This window comes from Schistocerca gregaria, chromosome 3, assembly GCF_023897955.1.
Source record: "Schistocerca gregaria isolate iqSchGreg1 chromosome 3, iqSchGreg1.2, whole genome shotgun sequence".
NCBI lineage: Eukaryota > Metazoa > Arthropoda > Insecta > Orthoptera > Acrididae > Schistocerca > Schistocerca gregaria.
Genome location: NC_064922.1, coordinates 883,340,291 through 883,359,164, shown reverse-complemented (window position 1 = coordinate 883,359,164; position 18,874 = coordinate 883,340,291). Strand labels below are relative to the sequence as shown.

Genomic DNA, 18,874 nt, shown 5'->3' with positions numbered 1-18,874 from the left:
AAGAAATATGGAGCATTATCAGTTAGTAGTACCTTTGGTTTACCTACTCTTCTCAAATAGTCTCCCTCAATTCTTTTGTGGCTGTTTAATTTTTAATGGCATACATTTTGATATGTTTTGAGAAAATATCGTATAGTGCTAGTAATCTTACTCCTCCTCTACTTCTTACATGTGGATCAGCTATGTCCAGGGATGCTATAGCTTGAGGGTTTTTTGAGAGTATGGGGTGTAGCTCAGTCTATTTTGACACATTGGACAGTTTTTATTTTTGCATATTGCACATTTTCTTAATACCTGTAGGACTCGCATTCTCAAATTTGGAAAATAACAAAGTATTGCAATTTTTTTCAGTTCATTCGCCTACTGCATAATGTCCCCATACTTCTTGTATGTGTCTTATAAATTCGTCGATACTATCCTCGGGAATACAGACACACAATTGATCAGATTTTTCATGTTTCCTATGAAACAAAATTCCGTTTTACTCCTGATACCATTTACTTACCTTTCCTTTCCACTTTCATCTTGCTAAGGTTTTGCATGACTTTACTCCATCTGTGATCTTGCTGTTGTATAATGTTAATTTGCTTGCAAAACTTATGGTAATCAGACTGTTGTGTTGTACCTTGCATTAATAATGTTTTTATTTCTGCATCTTGCTCTGTTAATTCACTAAATTCCTCTAAACCTTGTGGTAACCTAGACAAGGCATCTACATTAACATTCTGACTTCCTTTAATGTAAATGATCTCGAAATTGAATTCTTGTAAATATAGACCACCTAGCTGATCTATGGTGCAATAGTTTACATGTTAAAAGAAATGACAGTGACTATAGGTCACAGTAAACTTTGGTGTTCTTGCTCCCACACTTCTTCTCGCATCTGGAACAAGCATGGCCCCAGTCACTGAGATGAGGTATCTCTGCATAGGCAAAAATCATTCGACATTGTGTGTGTGTGTGTGTGTGTGTGTGTGTGTGTGTGTGTGTGTGTGTGTGTGTGTGGCTAAGAATGGTTGCTAAATGTTATTAAAGTCCTCCTGACACTTAATATCCCATAACCAAGGTCTAATTTTTCGTAACAAGTTGAACAATGCATCAATGTTTATCGGTTTGTGTGGTACAAATTTACGAAAAAAGGATACTCGTCCTAAAAGAGGTTTTAGTTGTTTTTTATTCCTTGGAGCTGGACAATTGCGTACGGCATACAGTTTTTTTGGGTCAGGGAATATACCTTTTTCTGACACGGCATGTCCTAAAAATTTGACTTGCTCCTTACCAAAACAAGACATTTTTAAATTGGCTGTTACTCCGTAAACTGCAAATCGTTGAGGTATCTGTTCAATCAGCTTGATATGTTATAAGCAAGTGGGTTTAGCTATTAGCACATCTACATGAACAGAGACTTTGCTAAGCAGTTCTGGTCCTAAAACTTTGTACAGTGAGATATAAACACGCCTCTGTTAATGTTCAGTCCAAAAGGTAGAACATAGAATTCATAACTTCTGCCATCGCAATAAATGCTGTATATTTTCGGCCTTCTTTGTGGAGCTTTATTTTCCAGTAGGATTCCGTGAGATCGAGTATACTGAAATATTTTGTATTGTAGAACTTTAGATGATGATCGTCCAAGTTTTCTGCTCTTATGCATACTGGTACTAAAATCTTATTGATACCTCTAGCATCGAGAACAAACCTTGCAGACCTGTCTGGTTTACTTACTGGAAATATAGGACTACAATAAGGTGAGAATGAAGGTGGTGTATAATTCACCATTTAATCATATGATTGATATCTTATGTTACTGCCTCTCACTTTGCCCATGGTATATGATGTGACATGACAGAAAATGTTTCATGTGGATAGACTTCAAATTTATGTTTGTAGTCTTTGATTACTCAACCCGCCAGGTTAGCTGCTTCCTGTACTCGGGTAGGCGTGCTGGCCTCGGATCAAATCTGCCCGGTGGATTAACGACGTGGGCCGGTGTGCCGGCCAGCCTGTATGTGGCTTTTAGGTGGTTTTCCCCATCCCACTAGGTGAATACTGGGCTGGTCCCCACATCCCACCTCAATTAAATGACTTGCAGACATGTGAAACACGTTCACACTATTTTGTGGTTTACACTAGACGCAGACAGCTGGGGTACACTTATTCCATCCTGGGGGGGGTGGGGGGTATGAGGTGGTGGCAGGAAGGGCATCCAGCCACCCCTTTAAATTAACCATGCCAGTTGTAACAATGCCGACCCTGCGAAACCTGCGCGACAATGGCACGAGTCAAAGAAAGAAAGGAAAAACGAAAGTCTTTGATTACTCCTGGCTTGCTACTGAAAACATGTGCATACTTAAATAACAAGTTAGAAAGTTTTTGTCGTTGCATATCATTTAGTATCTGTGGTTCATTTAGTTTCTGATCTACCATTTCGTAACTAACCTCAGTGTTTGCTTCTTGTTCAGTATCAAATTTGTTTGTGAAATATACAGTTGGAAAGGAATATTGTACTATTACATTTGACTCTGGTTTGTTTTTGTTACTTTCATCAGGTGTTTTGACTAAATCAGTAGAAAAAATCTGACCCTTTACATAAAAGTGGCATTTACTATTAACTATGTCAGTCTGTGCTTCGTATGTTACAAACGTTAATGTATCCTTGTGCGTCCATGGAAGGAACTGCTAGATTTGCAGTGTAAATCCCATTTAACGCTTTGGAAATCGGGTGCTTGGAAGACTATCACACCTAGGAAACCAGCCATTTATGCTATTATTTAAAGTGTTACTGGCAAATATGTAATTTTGTGTGCCTTTAAGAGTAATACGTGCTAAAAATAGATATAGTTTGAAGACCAATTTTTCAGATTTATTTCAGTTCTTTGATAGATTACAAATTCTCAAATAATGATGGCAGTGTAGAATTACTCTTCCAAAAAACAGTGCAAGTTGAGTTATTGTGCAATTTCTCCCTCTTGAGCTTCCAAAATTATTGCTCACCAACAAATATAATGTATAAGGAGCGTTCAAAAAGAAACGAGTCAGAGGCATAGTTACAGAAACCAGTACCTGTATGTTAGAAGTATTGACCCTGGCTGTTGACACTTGTCCCACTGTGACACAAGGCAGTGAATGGTTGTCTCATAAAATTCCCGGGGCTATGATGTTAACCAGTTCCACATGTACAGATGGATGTCATCATCCAAGGTGAATTGTTTGCCCCTCAGATCCTTTTGAAGGAGACCGAAAATGGCGTAATCACAGGGAGAGAGGTCCAGACTGTATGGAGGGTGGCCGAGAACCTCCCATTTGAATTTCTGCGAGAGTGCTGCAAGTGTGTTTTCCATACAAGGCTTTGCATTGTCGTAGAGCAGAATGACTCCACAGGTGAGATTGCTTGGTCGTTCTGATTTGATCACTTGGCGAAGGGTGGTCAAGGTTTGTAACCCTGAGCATTCACTGTTGTCCCGTGCTGCAGGAAGTGAATCAGAAGGGGGCCATCTTGCTTGAACAACAACATCAGCATAACCTTTCCTGCACTTGTGTGGATGATGACATCCAGCTGTATGTGCACAAAGAAGGAAGCCCCCCCCCCCCCCCCACACACACACACACACACACACGCGTCTCTGGCAGCTGAAGCCAGGCTGTTGTCTATTTCTGACTATGACCTTGTCAGCGTGAAGCTTATTGTGTGACAGTCTTTTTGTTGTGCCTATCTGTAACCAAGCTTGATACAATGGAACTTCAATTTTATGTTCTCTGATTTACATTTTTCACGATTCCACATCATGCATTTGTAGGCTATGTGAAAAACTCATAAGATCAATGCTAAAAATTCCTCATCCTCATAAGGTTTGCCTCAATTAGAAGTTATTGCTCGACGTCTTGCTTCACGTCGTCCCGTTTTCTTCCTACTGCATTTGATGTGTTTGAACAAGTTAAAAGTGGCTCAGAAGACAGGTGGTTTCCACCACAGGTGGTGGTGGTGATGGAATTAAGACAATATTTTAGGCTGTTGTGAAGAGGGGAGATGGGAGAGAGGAAATGCTGATGTTATCCACAATCTATGTTGCCAACACTTAGATTCACCGCACAGTTATGATACAACTACTGCTAAGTTGCAGAGGTAATACAAAAACAAAACAGTTGACGTGAAGTGTTCCGGACTGAGCCAATATGTGACCACGTCTTCTTGTTCTACATATAACTCAGTCTCATCTTTTTGTATGATTTCCGATGTACGGTATTCAGCAACAATATCAATCATCAACTGAGTCTCGAAGAACATGCTCAGTCATAATTGAGGAAACGTCGCCCATTTGTGGTTAGTAACTTGCTAAGTTGCCCAATAGCCAGTGCAGACACCACACCATATTAATATTCGTACAGTGTTACTGGGTTTGTGGAGAGGAGTAGTGGCCCTTCAGCAACAGGAGTGCTGGTATGATTGAAAACATTTTGTGAAGTGCTGAAAATATACTTTTCATGCAGATGATGTGCTATGACAGAGATGTCACACTGAGATAGAACAAGGGTTTTGCGATAGTGCATTGTAAAGACGTACGTGTTCAAATCTGGCATGATACAACTGGAACAACTACATACATTATTTATGTGGATACGTTGCACCACACACTCTAGATCCTGAAGATTGGTAGCAGTGGTTGAGGACAGAGCAAAACTGTAGCACCTGAGCTTTCTTTCAAATTTACATTTTATACTGTGTACAGAAATGCAGTAAGCCATCATTTAATAAGCTTGTGATGTCAGTTAGTTAAGTAAACTCAGTTTTTCAAGTCTCTTTCTTTCATCAGGCCTAAAACAGTGCTGTAATGGTGGTAAACAAATGAATTGTGGCTGGTAAACATATGAATTGTGGCTCATAAGAAAAGCATTAAGTAATAACAGCAGTGGTGACAAAGTATGTTGTTAAACACATGTTCACATGTGGTTTAACCATGTTGCTGCTGTGATGTTTTTCGTTTAATTCAACATGTTCATCAATTTTTGCTTTTTTCTGGGTGAGCACAAAGGATGCGCTCTCAAAAACGCTTGTATTGAACATATAAATTGTTGTTTTAGCATATCAAGAAAACAGCTCTATAACCTTGTGTACCCAGATACACTATGTGATCAAAAGGATCCGGACACCTGGCTGAAGATGACTTAAAAGTTTATGGCACCCTCTATTGGTAATGCTGGAATTCAATATGGTGTTGGGCCACCCTTAGCCTTGATGACAGCTTCCACTCTTCCTGGCATACTTTCAATCAGGTGCTGGAAGGTTTCTTGGGGAATTACAGCCCATTCTTCATGAAGTGTTGCGCTGAAGAGCGATATCGATGTCAGTTGGTGAGGCCTGGCATGAAGTTGGCATTCCAAAACATCCCAAAGGTGTTCTATAGGATCCAGGTCAGGACTCTGTGCAGGCCAGTCCATTACAGGGATGTTATTGTCATGTAACCACTCCGCCACAGGCCGTGCATTATGAACAGGCGCTCAATCGTGTTGAAAGATGCAATCACATCCCTGAGTTGCTCTTCAACAATGAGTAGCGAGAAGGTGCTTAAAACGTCAGTGTAGGCATCTGCTGTGATATTGCAATACAAAACAACAAGGGGTGCAAGCTCCCTCCATGAAAAACACGACCACACCATAGCACCGCCGCCTCCGAATTTTACTGTTGGCATTACACATGCTGGCAGATGATGTTACTGGCCATTCGCCATACCTACACCCTGCTGTCAGATCACCACATTGTGTACTGTGATTCGTCACGCCACACGTATTTCCAATGTTCAGTTGGCCAATGTCTATGCTCCTTGCACCAAGTGAGGTGTCGTTTGGCGTTTACCAGCGTTATGTGCGGCTTATGAGCAGCCGCTCGACTATGAAATCCAAGTTTTCTCACCTCCCGTCTAACTGTCACAGTACTTGCAGTGGATCCTGATGTAGTTTGGAATTTCCGTATGATGGTCTGGATAGATGTCTGCCCATTACACATTACGGCCCTCTTCAACTGCCAGCAGTCTCTTTCAGTAAACAGACTAGGTCGGCTGGTATGCTGTTGTGCTATACGTGTCTCTTCACTTTTTCCACTTCACTATTGGAAACAATGGACCTAGGGATGTTTAGGGGTGTGGAAATCTTGCGTACCGACATATGACACAAGTGACACCCAATTCCCTGACCATGTTTGAAGTTTCGTGAGTTCCGCGGAGTGCCCCATTCTGCTCTCTCACGATGTCTAATGACTACTGAGGTTGCTGATGTGGAGTATAAGGAGGTAGATGGTAGCACAGTGCACCTAATATGGAAAAAAATATATGGTTTTCGGGGTGTCCAGATACTTTTTATCACATAGTGTACCAGCTTCAATTTTTTGACGAGTTTTTACTTGCTGTTACACATCTTTGATACTTTATGAACTGATGAAATTCGTTACCACAAATTATGGTATAAACATTGTATTTTAGATTTAATTTCCTTCAACTTAGGCTGCTGGTATATGAGGTATTGAGGAAGATTGCAACTTTTAATCACCCATGCCAATAACATGTGTTTTTGCACATATTTTTTTTTATTTTTATTTATTTATTTATTTTTTTTTTGGAATTTTCCTCAATTCTTAATTTTCCTCAAAGTTGTGTCTTTTAAGTGCGGACCACACACAAATGTAAAACGTCATTTAATAGTGATTAAATTGTTTTTATTATGGTGGTATATGTTGTGCAGTAGTATAAGCCAAGCCTCAATTAAAATGCAGAACAGGTTTGTTTTTGTGGTCATGTCATGTGTTTTATTCAGTTAGGAAAGCTGAAACACAATGCTATATATTATTTTGAATGCTTTATCAACAGAAATTCATCTCATTGTGGTGAAGGCATATAAGGAACTTGTTCTTTCATTTTTAGAAGCTAAGAAGTGAGGTACTGAATCAAATGTGCCTGTAGTACTTTTGATGATGTATATGAAGGATGCTGCAAAACTGCAACCACAACAACAGTAAACCGTATAATATGGTATTGGACTGTTACCAGTTAACGGTACACAAAGTACTTGATGGCATAACCTTGCGAGAAGAAAGTGTGTGGTATAAAAATTATCTCGGGGAAAACCGTATGCAAGATGAGTGCTGACAAATGCTGGCAAAAGAAAATATATATTTGAAATTCACACCAATGTTGAGGGTGGAGTGAAAAGAAACCAACTGATTTTGTGTGCACGAGAAGTGAAGTCCACCACTTATGCCAAATATGAGATGGCAGTCAAATCAGTGGGCAAAAATGGATTACTATTGTAACCCTCATGCTCGAAATGCTTCAAACAGCAAAGTGTCAGTAATGCAAAAAGGAGGGCCATAGCTCAAAACTTCATGTGAGCTGTAATGTGGGTTAATGATGGAATGTTGGCACAAAATTTCATCATGATTCTGCCCAGTGCCACCGTGAACATTAAAGCAATGAGAAGTTTCTAACAGCCCCTCTTACCCATTTTACCCCGTCTTTTGATGCCTTCGCAATTGAGGGTGGAAACGCAAATCCAGTGCCAAAATTGTGCAGTTTACTCGTGGATGGCTGAGGAAAACATTTCAGCCACATCACCTATCAGAATCGACACAAAAAGGCATAAAGGGTGTCAATGAAATCACCCCTTTCCCTTGAGCATTGAATGCTGTACATTTTGTGGTCGAAAATGTCAGTTCTCAGTGCAATGAACAACAGGAACATGTTCTACCTTTAACATTGCTGACACCCTTGGACATTTCAACCCTTCTCTAAGAACATTGTGGGGCTGCATCCCAACTGAATGTGATCACACCCCTTTGGAGTGTAGTGTGACTGAAGTTTTTGCTCTTGTTTACATGTTAGAACCACCAGGGAATGTTCAGAAATATTCGACTAAACCTTAACATGAACCCAAGCAAGAAAGGGTACTTATACTTATCCTGCCATCCTGAGGTATGATCATTGATGAGTGCAACATTAACCTGCTTGTAATTAAAATGGCAAACGTGCCTCTAAAACCCCTCAACTCAGCAACACCCTTGGTGCTACCCATACAACTTTGGAGCATGTTGCAAATGTACCTTTCAGCCAATTTAGGCTGCTGGCTGCTGTAGTGCCTGAAGGTATACAAACACCACCCAAGGTGCATTGAAGAGGTTGGCTAACCCTCAGGCACTAAATCAGCTGCTAGGCTGAATGAGTCGTTGGTGTCTCTGACAGGTAAATTTGTAATGTGGCTAGAAATGGTATACGATTGACATTGAGGGTGTTGCTGAACAGGAGGTAGGAGGGGGTCTTGGAGGCCCCATTTTCCATTTTATTTGTGCCCATATTAATGTTACACTCTCCCTTAATCGCACCCAGGAGAGGAGAAGACATGTGGGCTAAAATAGCATAAGTAGCCTCTGCTGCTTTGTATCACATTCATATTTTTTGAATGGTTTTGACCAGTACCAAGTGGTTCCAACCTGCACATGGGAGCAAAAATGGTTACACTGCACTACAAAGGGGTGTGATAACATTCAGTGTGAATGTAGCTTCGCAATGTCCTTAGAGAAGAGTTGAAACATCCAAGAGTGTCAGCAGTGTCAAAGGCTGTCAAGAACACCTTATTGCTCATCGCACTGCGAACTGTTGTTTTCAAATACGAAATGTCTGGGGAATCAATGCCAAAGAAATGGGTGGTTTCATTGATGCCCTTTATGCTTCCCCCCTGAGGCCATTTTTGTGTTGTCAGTGGTGTGTCCGAAATGATTTCCTTGGGTACCCATAAGAAAACATGATCTCAATGCAGGGTGTCATGGCTCTGACCTCCCTCACAGAGACGTCTAAAGAAAGGGTGAAATATGGGTAAGAGGGGCTGTGATGACCTTCTCGTTGTGTGATGCATCCACAGTGGTATTGGGTGGAATTGTGGTGAAATTTGGTGCCAATGTCACATCGTTAAACCACCATACAGCTCACATGAACTTCTGAACTGTTGCTCTTTCTGTCCGAAGCATTGCATAATCACAGAGGAAGGTTTGAGGCACCTTTGAGCCAAATTTCAAATTTGTATGTTTTAATAGGACACAATTACTGGGTTTTAAGAAAGTGATCCTTTTATATAATTGCACAGTGTTTATTGTAATATCATAGTTCTAGTAAAATGATAGACTTCGAGCAGGGAAGCATTATGTAAGTACTTGCTTATCTTGTTGAATTGGAAGGTGATGAAGAGTGCTTCTATTCAAATATATTTATATTTTATGCAGAAGTCCTAGAAGTTCTGGGATTACTTGTTAATTTTTTCATACTCTCATCTTATTTTGAAGAGTTTGCTTAATGAAAAGTCTTGGAACAAATCTTCTTTTTTTTTTTTTTTTTTTTTAAGTTTGATTTATTCACACAAACCAACAGCATTTCTACTGACTGATCCACTGGCTTTCCATGGTTGCAGCAGTGATCTGTTTTATAACGTCTTTACACTTCGCAGACTGTTCACTTCTTTATTAAGACTTTAGATGTAATTACAGTTTCATAATCTGAAAGATTCCAATTAAAGATCCATATTAATAGCATTTAACATATAACATTTAAATCGATGTGATTACTGTGATGATTTCATGCCAACTTCTATTTCTTTTTGTAGAATTATGGAAGAGTTCACATGTAACATATCTCAACACTTTTTCCTATTGAGTTCGGGTTTTGGCACTGCCTATGAGAACCAGAATAAGAATTAGTTCTAACATGCCTCCAATAATTGTAATTTTTTGAACTTGATGCTTGTTTTTATGAAAATTGTATAAATTGTGTAACATAACAATTCAGTGTCTTCATATCCATAACTCTTTTATTAATTCATCTATAGAATAATGAATGTAAATAAAGGAAAAATTGCTGAAAAATGGGCATAACTGCAGAGCGCTAATGTAATACTGTGAAACAAAATGTTGCAAGATTAGCAACATATTGAAAGATCAGCTATGAAAAATAAAATACTGAAGTGTGTCATGCTCTGCTGCTCCCCAGGTGCTGAGGGCGTGTTTAAAATGTCGACCGTGGGTTTTCCTCAGGTTCTATTGAAGTGTTTACATGTTCTGTTCTACTGACCCGCTCACTGCTGTGGACAAGTTATTTCTGAATCCGGTGTATAAAAATGTTTGGAGCATTTAACAAACAATGTATGTGTCACTTCTCATGCTGTGATTCATAAGGAACCTCATTTCGATATCTTGTACCGTTTATGTAATATGATGATTGTTATGGCCTAATGATTCCTGATTCACGGTCATGGAAACGGGTACGTCTTGCGTGACCATCTGCTGGATATAAAAATCAATAACTCGAGAATGAAATGAGAAGTTTCTGTTCTCAGTTTTAAGTAAAAGTTTGTGATCTTGTCTACTTTTAATAGGCAGTCATGTTTGAGCTAATATCAACCATATGCAAAGTTTATACAAAGCATTTTTAGCTCCGAAACTCTAAAACTTCATGCAATGCTTTATTACCTACATTGATGCAGCACATTATCTATGGTGAAGAGCAAAAAGAAATTCTTCCTTATTGTGCTAAGTTATCAGACATAAGATGTGTAAAAATTATTTATTTATTTTTTCACTGAATAGTTTTCTTAAAATTGGATGACTAGCTGTTTCCTAGCCACTGGAATGCCTTCCCTCAGCACAGGTAGCAGCATTAGACAAGCAGTCCAGTGACAACGAGCCGCTCGTGGCACTGAATGCAGATATCATGTCTCTAACGGTCAAAAGCTTAAAGGTGTGTGTTGTATTGTTCATTTGACAAATCTTGGTCTGTTAAAGTACACCCTACACTTAAACAGCAGTTGCATTCTTCTACTTTGAAGGTCATGGACAGTGTTCTAAGGGTTGCAAAAGGATTGTTGTTCTTGTTCATCTTGCAAAGGATAAAAAACTGCCTATCAAAAATGATAAGTTTACTGGGCCAGCTGGAAAAAAAATGAGGGCTTTCAATAAGTAATGCAACACATTTCTTTTTGAAAAGTGTGTTGGTTTTGTACAATATTCTGATTCATCATATTATTCCCCACTCTTCTGACTACAGAACCCTGTTTTTAAGCATACTAGGATGACCTGCAGGGGATAGGCAAAATAATGTGAACACCTGCACATAGTTGGGAATGGTTTATTAATGAGGGGTAATACAGCTGTGATTCTTCTTGGAATACTGGATTGTATAGTCTCCAGTCGAATGTTCTGCTACTCTTTGATCAGAACGTCTTCTAACACTTACAGTGATGAGTGAGGCGGATGTAGCTGCCCACACCATCACACTTCCACCTCTGTGCTTAACTGTTGGAACCAAGCAATCAGAATTGTAGGCTTCTTTTGGCATTCACCAGATGTAAACCTGGCCCGATGTTGGAAATAAAGAAAACATTGACTTGTCAGGCCATATGATGCGTGTTACTGATCAGCCATCCAGGATTTATGCTCCTGATGCCATGTTTTACTCTTCTTTGCGTTTGTTGTTGTCACTAATGGTTTCAGTATAGCAGGTCGTCCATGAATGCTAGCTTTATGGAGTCCTCGACAAACAGGGTCGAAAGATATTTGGTCTCGAAGATGGCTGTTGAGCTCTGCAGTCAATTTAGCCACCATAGTTTTCTGTTTTGACACAATTTGTGTTAGCATACAACAATCTCTGTCATTTAGTTTTGATTTGCACCTGATATTACATTTACATGATGACTTCTTCCCATGCTTTGTGTAGGCTGTCATGGCTGTTGAAACAGTTGCTCTTGAAACATTCAGTAAGTTGGCTTTCTTGGTTACCGATGTGACAGCTGCTCGGGCCCCCGCAATCTGCACTCTTTGGAACACTATTACATCATTCAGTGCACGTCGACCTCGGCCTTTGAATGCAAATACGAAGTGTGCACTACTCGTGAACAACCTGCACTGATGCCTAGTCCATGCTGAACACGCAGAGTCCAGTGCGACGTGTGCCTTACCTGTATTGTTGACCTTCAAATGCAACCATCCCATTTCTACCACTGTTCACATTATATTGCCTATCCCCTGTATATGTCTGTTAGTACCACTGTACTGGCCAACATCTTTCTGCATCAGTAACCTCCCCATCATCCACGTACTGCTTTCCCTGGAATGCATCCTTCATTGGTCCAAATAAATAAAATTCAGGAGCAGCATGGTCCAGGCTGTGGGGTGAATGAGGAAGAACAGCCCAATGAAGTTTTGTGAGCTGCTCTCGGGTGTGCAGACTTGGTGAGGCCTTGCATTGTCATGGGGAAGGAGAAGTTTCTTTGCATTTTTGTGGGGATGAACACACTGAAGCTGTTTCTTCAATTTCCAGAGAGTAGCACAGTACACTTCAGCATTGATTGTTAACACCATGAGGAAAGACATAAGAGTAACCCCTTCAGTGTCCCACAGGACTGTCATCGCGACGGGTCAGGACTGTCGTCGCGACGGGTCAGGACTGTTCCCTCCCCTTTGCATGCTCTCCACTCCGCCCGCTCACCACAACCTCCCCTATCCCGCTCGTTGCCCTCCCCTCCCCTCCCCTCCCCTCCCCCACTCTCCACTCTCTCTCTCTCTCCCTTTCTGTCTCATCCCCCACTCTTCTATTCTTCCCCCTTCACCCTCTTCTCATCCTTTCCTAATACAGGATAGGGTGCCATGTACAAGGTGGCTCAGGAGATGCAGTATGTTTTCATTTGACTGTCTTGAGGTTCAGTGTATAAAAAAAAAAGTCAGAAATAGGACTACCTGGTTAATTCCATCCAGTAATGTTGTGCAGAAATTACATCTACTCACTGTATCTGCTGGCTGTAACTGTTGAGTCATTTGCTGGTTGTAGGGATGAAACTTTAAATCCTGTTTCACAGTTCTCTGTAAAGATGTGGGAGGAATTTGTAATGGTGTGTAATGCAACAGACAGATTGCTGTGCGCTTTTTTGTAAAGCTGCGCGAGTTGTCTGGAAATTTTCCAGAGTTCAAACTATCATTTCAGTCCCTTATATGTCAAATTCAGAGAATGGCATTTTTTTAGCCACCTAGGTATTGTTCTTGTTTGTAGAATATGGAAACGGCTGTCCCTCCTGTGGCACACAGATAATTGGACAACTACAACACTGTATGTGTTAAGTAACTCATCCACTGCCCCAGTACACACTTGATCTGGCTGGTGTTCCTTACTCAACATAATGACATAGTATGTGGGTTCTTATGGCATTCTACAAGTATGCACTTAAAAAAAAATAAATAAAAGGGTAATAACATTGTCATAGGTGGAGGTTGTATAGTACACACTTCTGCCAATAGGCTTGTGTAGTGTGATTCATTTAATGTTCAGCACTGCCTGTGTTTCGACCTCGGCTTGTTCTGTTCATCTGTAGTGATTGTTTCTGCTAGTGCTCTTGGCAAGTTTAAATGAACAACGTGTAGCTGTGAAATTTTGTTTTGTACTTGGTAAAAATGCTGCTGAAACTGTCTTAATGTTGAAAGCAGCTTACCAAGCTGACGCTATGGGGAAAACTGAAGTGCACGAATGGTTTGCTCAATTTAAAAATGACATGTCGATTATTGACAAAGCTTGTTCTGGATGTCCATCAACTGCCCAAATCGATAAAAATATTGAAAAAAATTGGAGAGCTTGTGCTCCCAGACCATCAACAGACAATTCATCAACTGTCAGAGATTAGTGGGTTATCTTGGACCTTGGTTCAGAGAATTTTAATGGAAGATTTGGGCAGACAGGAGACCAGTTCTTCCACCATGACAATGCACCTGCACACACAGCCATCTATATTAGACATTTTTGGCTAAAAATGGTGTGGTTCCACTGCCCCACATACAATATTCACCTGACCCGGCTCCTTGCTACTTTTTCTTATTTCCACACACGTAAAGGGGCACGAAAGTACACTGATTCGACAACACTGAAGAAATGGAGAAAAAACTGAGTTAGGAGCTGTCAGTCATTTCTAAAAGAGACTACAAAAAGTGTTTCGAACAGTGGGAACACAGGTCGGACAGATGTATTAGTTGTAATGGAGAGTATTTTGAAGGAGATAAGTTTGTTTTGTAAACAATTTGAAAATATATAGCTTTTAAAAAATAATTCTGGTTTTTCTTTGGGTACCCCCTCGTATGTCGGTCTGATTATATGTGGTAGATGGTCTGAGTACATCGATATCTTAGCTGGGTGGCTAATTGAAAATATACTATTTCCGGTGGGCCACATATATTTGCCGCTTCTTTGCAAAAACTTTACAGTAAATACTTTCGATGTTCATACTCAGTGGGAACAAATTAAGTTTTCTGATTCTGAGGTGTCTTAGCAGTCGATAGATAATATATCAATAGGTCTGCAACTTGTATAGTCATATTCATGAGGTGTTAAAATATATTTGGTCTCATATTTGTACTTCCCAACCAATACTTTACTTTATATATTCAAACAATTGAAAATCTAAGATTGAATGATGACAATATTATGAAAAGAATAGGTGTGTGTGTGTGTGTGTGTGTGTGTGTGTGTGTGTGTGTGTGTGTGTGTGTTGTCTATTTCGGAAGGAGGTGTTCTGGCCGAAAGCTTATGTGTTAAGTAGTCTTTTTGTCGTGCCTGTCAGCGACTCAACATCTCTTGTATATAGTAAGTAGCAATCTACTCTTTTCATAATATTATACTTTTTATATTGGAATTTCTGTTGTTTTATTCAGTATGTTTTCTACTCAACTTCAGTCTTTCCTTTCTGTTTCGTTGTAGATTTTTGTCTCTTATGCTCCTATGCTGTAACTGCTCTTTCAATGGTTGTTTATTGCTCTCACTGTCAGTTATAGCTTTTTAAGTTTCCAGATCACTTTGGTGATAGTCTTATCCTGCTCATCTTTCCATTCTTTGACCCATGTTCCAGATAACTTTCTGGTTTGAACTTAGAATATTTTCTCTAAACCTTAGCTCTCTTTTGACATTTTGATGGATCCATGGATCCTCTGAAGTCAACAACTAACATTTGTCAATTTTAGATTTGGTTGTTTATATATTGTTACATACATTTAGTATAGAACAGGAGTTGAATAATTTTCCTTCCATTAGTATTTTCATCATTGCTTCAATAAGGAAAAAAGATATCATTACAGCGTAACCATTTAAGAAGAACGTAGATTTCCCTTTCCTTTCTTTTTTGCTTCATGTTGTTCGTGTTGTGTTCTCAAGTACCCACATATCTATGGTTGGAGATGCTGTTGTGAAGTTTAAAAGGTCTTGTGTTTTGGTATTGTATCATTCTTTCCAGATTCTTAAGATCAAACATTTCAGCCTTCTTGCGGAAGGCCTTAGTGAGAAGCCCGAAGTGTCAGATCAGAAGGATGCCCCAATACCAAATCCCAAGAACTTCTGATATGGTCAGCAACAGCCATGGAAACATTCCTTTTATGAAAAAGAAAGCCACTTTAGAGTAACTGCTACTCCTGATTGATAGGAAGAGGTGAATTGTGAATTTGTTATGGACATAGTTGTGGGGTACCTATTTTATTTGTATTTGTGGAAACTTCATTAAAAGTGCTGCTAAAATCTGTAGATTTAAGTTTTAGCACAACAGTTGTTTCCCTTCACATATAGCTGTTAATAAAAAATCTTTTCTAAAGTTGTGGTCCTAAACGTGTAACGAACGTTTGTGCTAAATTTGGAATATTATTGTTGATGCTCTTAGACTTAACATGTCAGGATGTTTCTGAAACTGAGGTTACATGTAAAATCCAATAGGAAACAATTGATAGTGATATATCCATACCATTTCTCAAGTGTAAATCTGCTTGCTTTCATTTCCTTGATGTTCCATGTTATGATTAATGTATGTTTGTTATACACTGAGATGACAAAATCTTTGTGAAACCTCCTAATATCATATTGGACCTCCTTTTGCTCAGTGTAGTGGAGAAATTCAGACTGGCATGGACTCAATTAGTTGTTGCAAGGCTCTTGCAGAAATATTGAGCCATGCTGCCTCTATAGTCCTCCATAGTTAGGAAAGTGTTGCCAGTGCAGGACTTTGTGCACAGACATAACTTCTCAGTTACGAGGATGGTTTGAAAAGTTCTCAGAACGGAATAGAAAAAAAGTACTTAAGTCTCTGAAACATTTTATTTTTTAATGTAGTCTCCTTGTAGATTAATGCAATTGGTCCAATGATGTTCCAGTGCCTTGGTCCCAGCTCAAAAATAAGTTTCCTCCAGGCTTGCAAAAGAGTTTTCAACTCCAGCTATCAATTCTATGTTTCAATTGAATCTTTGTCCTCTAAGAAACATTGCTAGTTTTGGGAAGAGATGGGAGTCTGACAGAGCCATAGGTGAATAAGGCAGGTGTGGCAACAATGCATACCTTACATACCTTAGTTCGTGTAATTTTGCCATGGTGAGATGGCACATGTGTGGGCGCACTTCATGGAAGATGACTTTCTTCCTTGTTAAACCTGATCTTTTTTCACATATCTTTTGTTACAATTTGCCCAGGAGGTTATCATAGTATTCTCCAGTAATTGTGTACCCAGTGGTAAAAGAGCACTGATGTGGCATGTTTTTACAGGCAACAGTCCAATGAATATCACATTAACAACTCATTCCCCTAGTGCTGACCTCTTGTGTTGATTCCAAAAACTTTTCAAATCACCCTCATATGTCCCATAAGTGTTTCATGGGACTCTTTGTCAGGCTATCTGGATGGCCAAATCATTCACTTGAATTGTCCAGAATTTTCTTCAAACCAATCGCCAACAATTGTGGCCCGGTGACGTAACACATTGTCATTTATAAAATTTCTCTCGTTGTTTGCGAACACGAAGTCCATGAATGGGTGCAAATGGTCTCCAAGTAGCTGAACATAACAATTTCCAGAAAATGATCGGTTCAATGTAGCCAGCAGCAAATTGCACAGTCCCCTGTTGACAACTTGGGTCCATGGCTTCATGGGGTCTGTGCCACACTCAAACCCTTCAACAGCTCTTACCAACTGAAATAGGGACTCATCTGCTCAGGCCATGGTTTTCCAGTCATCTGTGGTCCAACAGATATGGTCACGAGCCCAGGAGAAGTACTGTAGGTAATGTCGTGCTGTTAGCAAAGGCACACCGGTTATCTGCTGCCATAACCCATTAATGCCAAATTTTGCCACTCTGTCTTAATGGATACATTTGACATACGCCCCACTTGATTTCTGTGTTTATTTCACGTAGTGTTGCTTGTTTGTTAACACTGACAAATCTATGCAAATGCCACTGCTCTTAGGCATTAAGTGAAGGCCACAGTGACTACTCTGACCAAGGTGAGACATAATGTCTTAAATTTGGTACTCTTGTCACTGGATCTTGGAATATTGAATTCCATAATGATTTATAAAATGGAATGTCATGCACGTCTGTATCGAACTACCATTCCACCTTCAAAGTCTGTTAATTCCCATATTGCGGCCATAATCATGTCAAAACTCTTTCCACGTGAGTACAAATGACAGCTCTGTTAATGCACTGCCTCTTTGTACCATGTGTATGCGATACTACCACCATCTCTACAGAGTGTTACAAAAAGGTACGGCCAAACTTTCAGGAAACATTCCTTACACGCAAAGAAAGAAAATATGTTATGTGGAAATGTGTCTGGAAACGCTTACTTTCCATGTTAGAGCTCATTTTATTACTTCTCTTCAAATCACATTAATCATGGAATGGAAACACACAGCAACAGAACGTACCAGCGTGACTTCAAACACTTTGTTACAGAAAATGTTCAAAACATCCTTCGTTAGTGAGGATACATGCATCCACCCTCCATCGCATGGAATCCCTGATGCGCTGATGCAACCCTGGGGGTGGTGTATTGTATCACAGCCGTCCACAATACGAGCATGAAGAGTCTCTACATTTGGTACCGGGGTTGCATAGACAAGAGATTGCAAATGCCCCCATAAATGAAAGTCAAGAGGGTTGAGGTCAGGAGAGCGTGGAGACCATGGAATTGGTCCACCTCTACCAATCCATCGGTCACTGAACCTGTTCTTGAGAAGCATACGATCACTTCGACTGAAATGTGCAGGAGCTTCATCGTGCATGGACCACATGTTGTGTTGTATTTGTAAGGGCACATGTTCTAGCAGCACAGGTAGAGTACCCCATATGAAATCATGATAACGTGCTCCATTGAGCATAGGTGGAAGGACATGGGGCCCAATCAAGACGTCACCAACAATGCCTGCCCAAACGTTCACAGAAAATATGTATTGATGATGTGATTGCACAGTTGCGTGTGGATTCTTGTCGGCCCACCGGTGTTGATTGTGAAAATTTACAATTTGATCACGTTGGAATGAAGCCTCATCTCTAAAGAGAATGTTTGCACTGAAATAAGGATTGACACATTGTTGGATGAACCATTCGCAGAAGCTGCTGATAGTGCCTGCACACGTTGTACATGGTACAGAAACAACTGGTTTTCCCGTAACACTCTCCATACAGTGACGTGGTCAACGTTACCCTGTACAGCAGCAACTTCTCTGACGCTGACATTAGGGTTATCGTCAACTGCACGAAGAATTGCCTCGTCCATTGCAGGTGTCCTCGTCGTTCTAGGTTTCCCCAGTCGCGAGTCATAGGCAGGAATGTTCCGTGCTCCCTAAGACGCCGATCAATTGCTTCGAACGTCTTCCTGTCGGGACACCTTCGTTCTGGAAATCTATCTCGATACAAACGTACCACGCCACGGCTATTGCCCCGTGCAAATCCATACATCAAATGGGCATCTGCCAACTCCGCATTTGTAAACATTGCACTGACTGCAAAACCATGTTCATGATGAATGCTAACCTGTTGATGCTACGTACTGATGTGCTTG

The 18,874-nt window shown here is 40.2% G+C and overlaps 1 protein-coding gene across 2 annotated transcripts in view; it reads left to right on the top strand.

Moving 5' to 3' along the window:
- The window catches only part of LOC126355049 (platelet binding protein GspB), a 309,208-nt gene that overhangs the window by 86,071 nt on the left and 204,263 nt on the right, over positions 1-18,874 (top strand). The window lies entirely within an intron of this gene.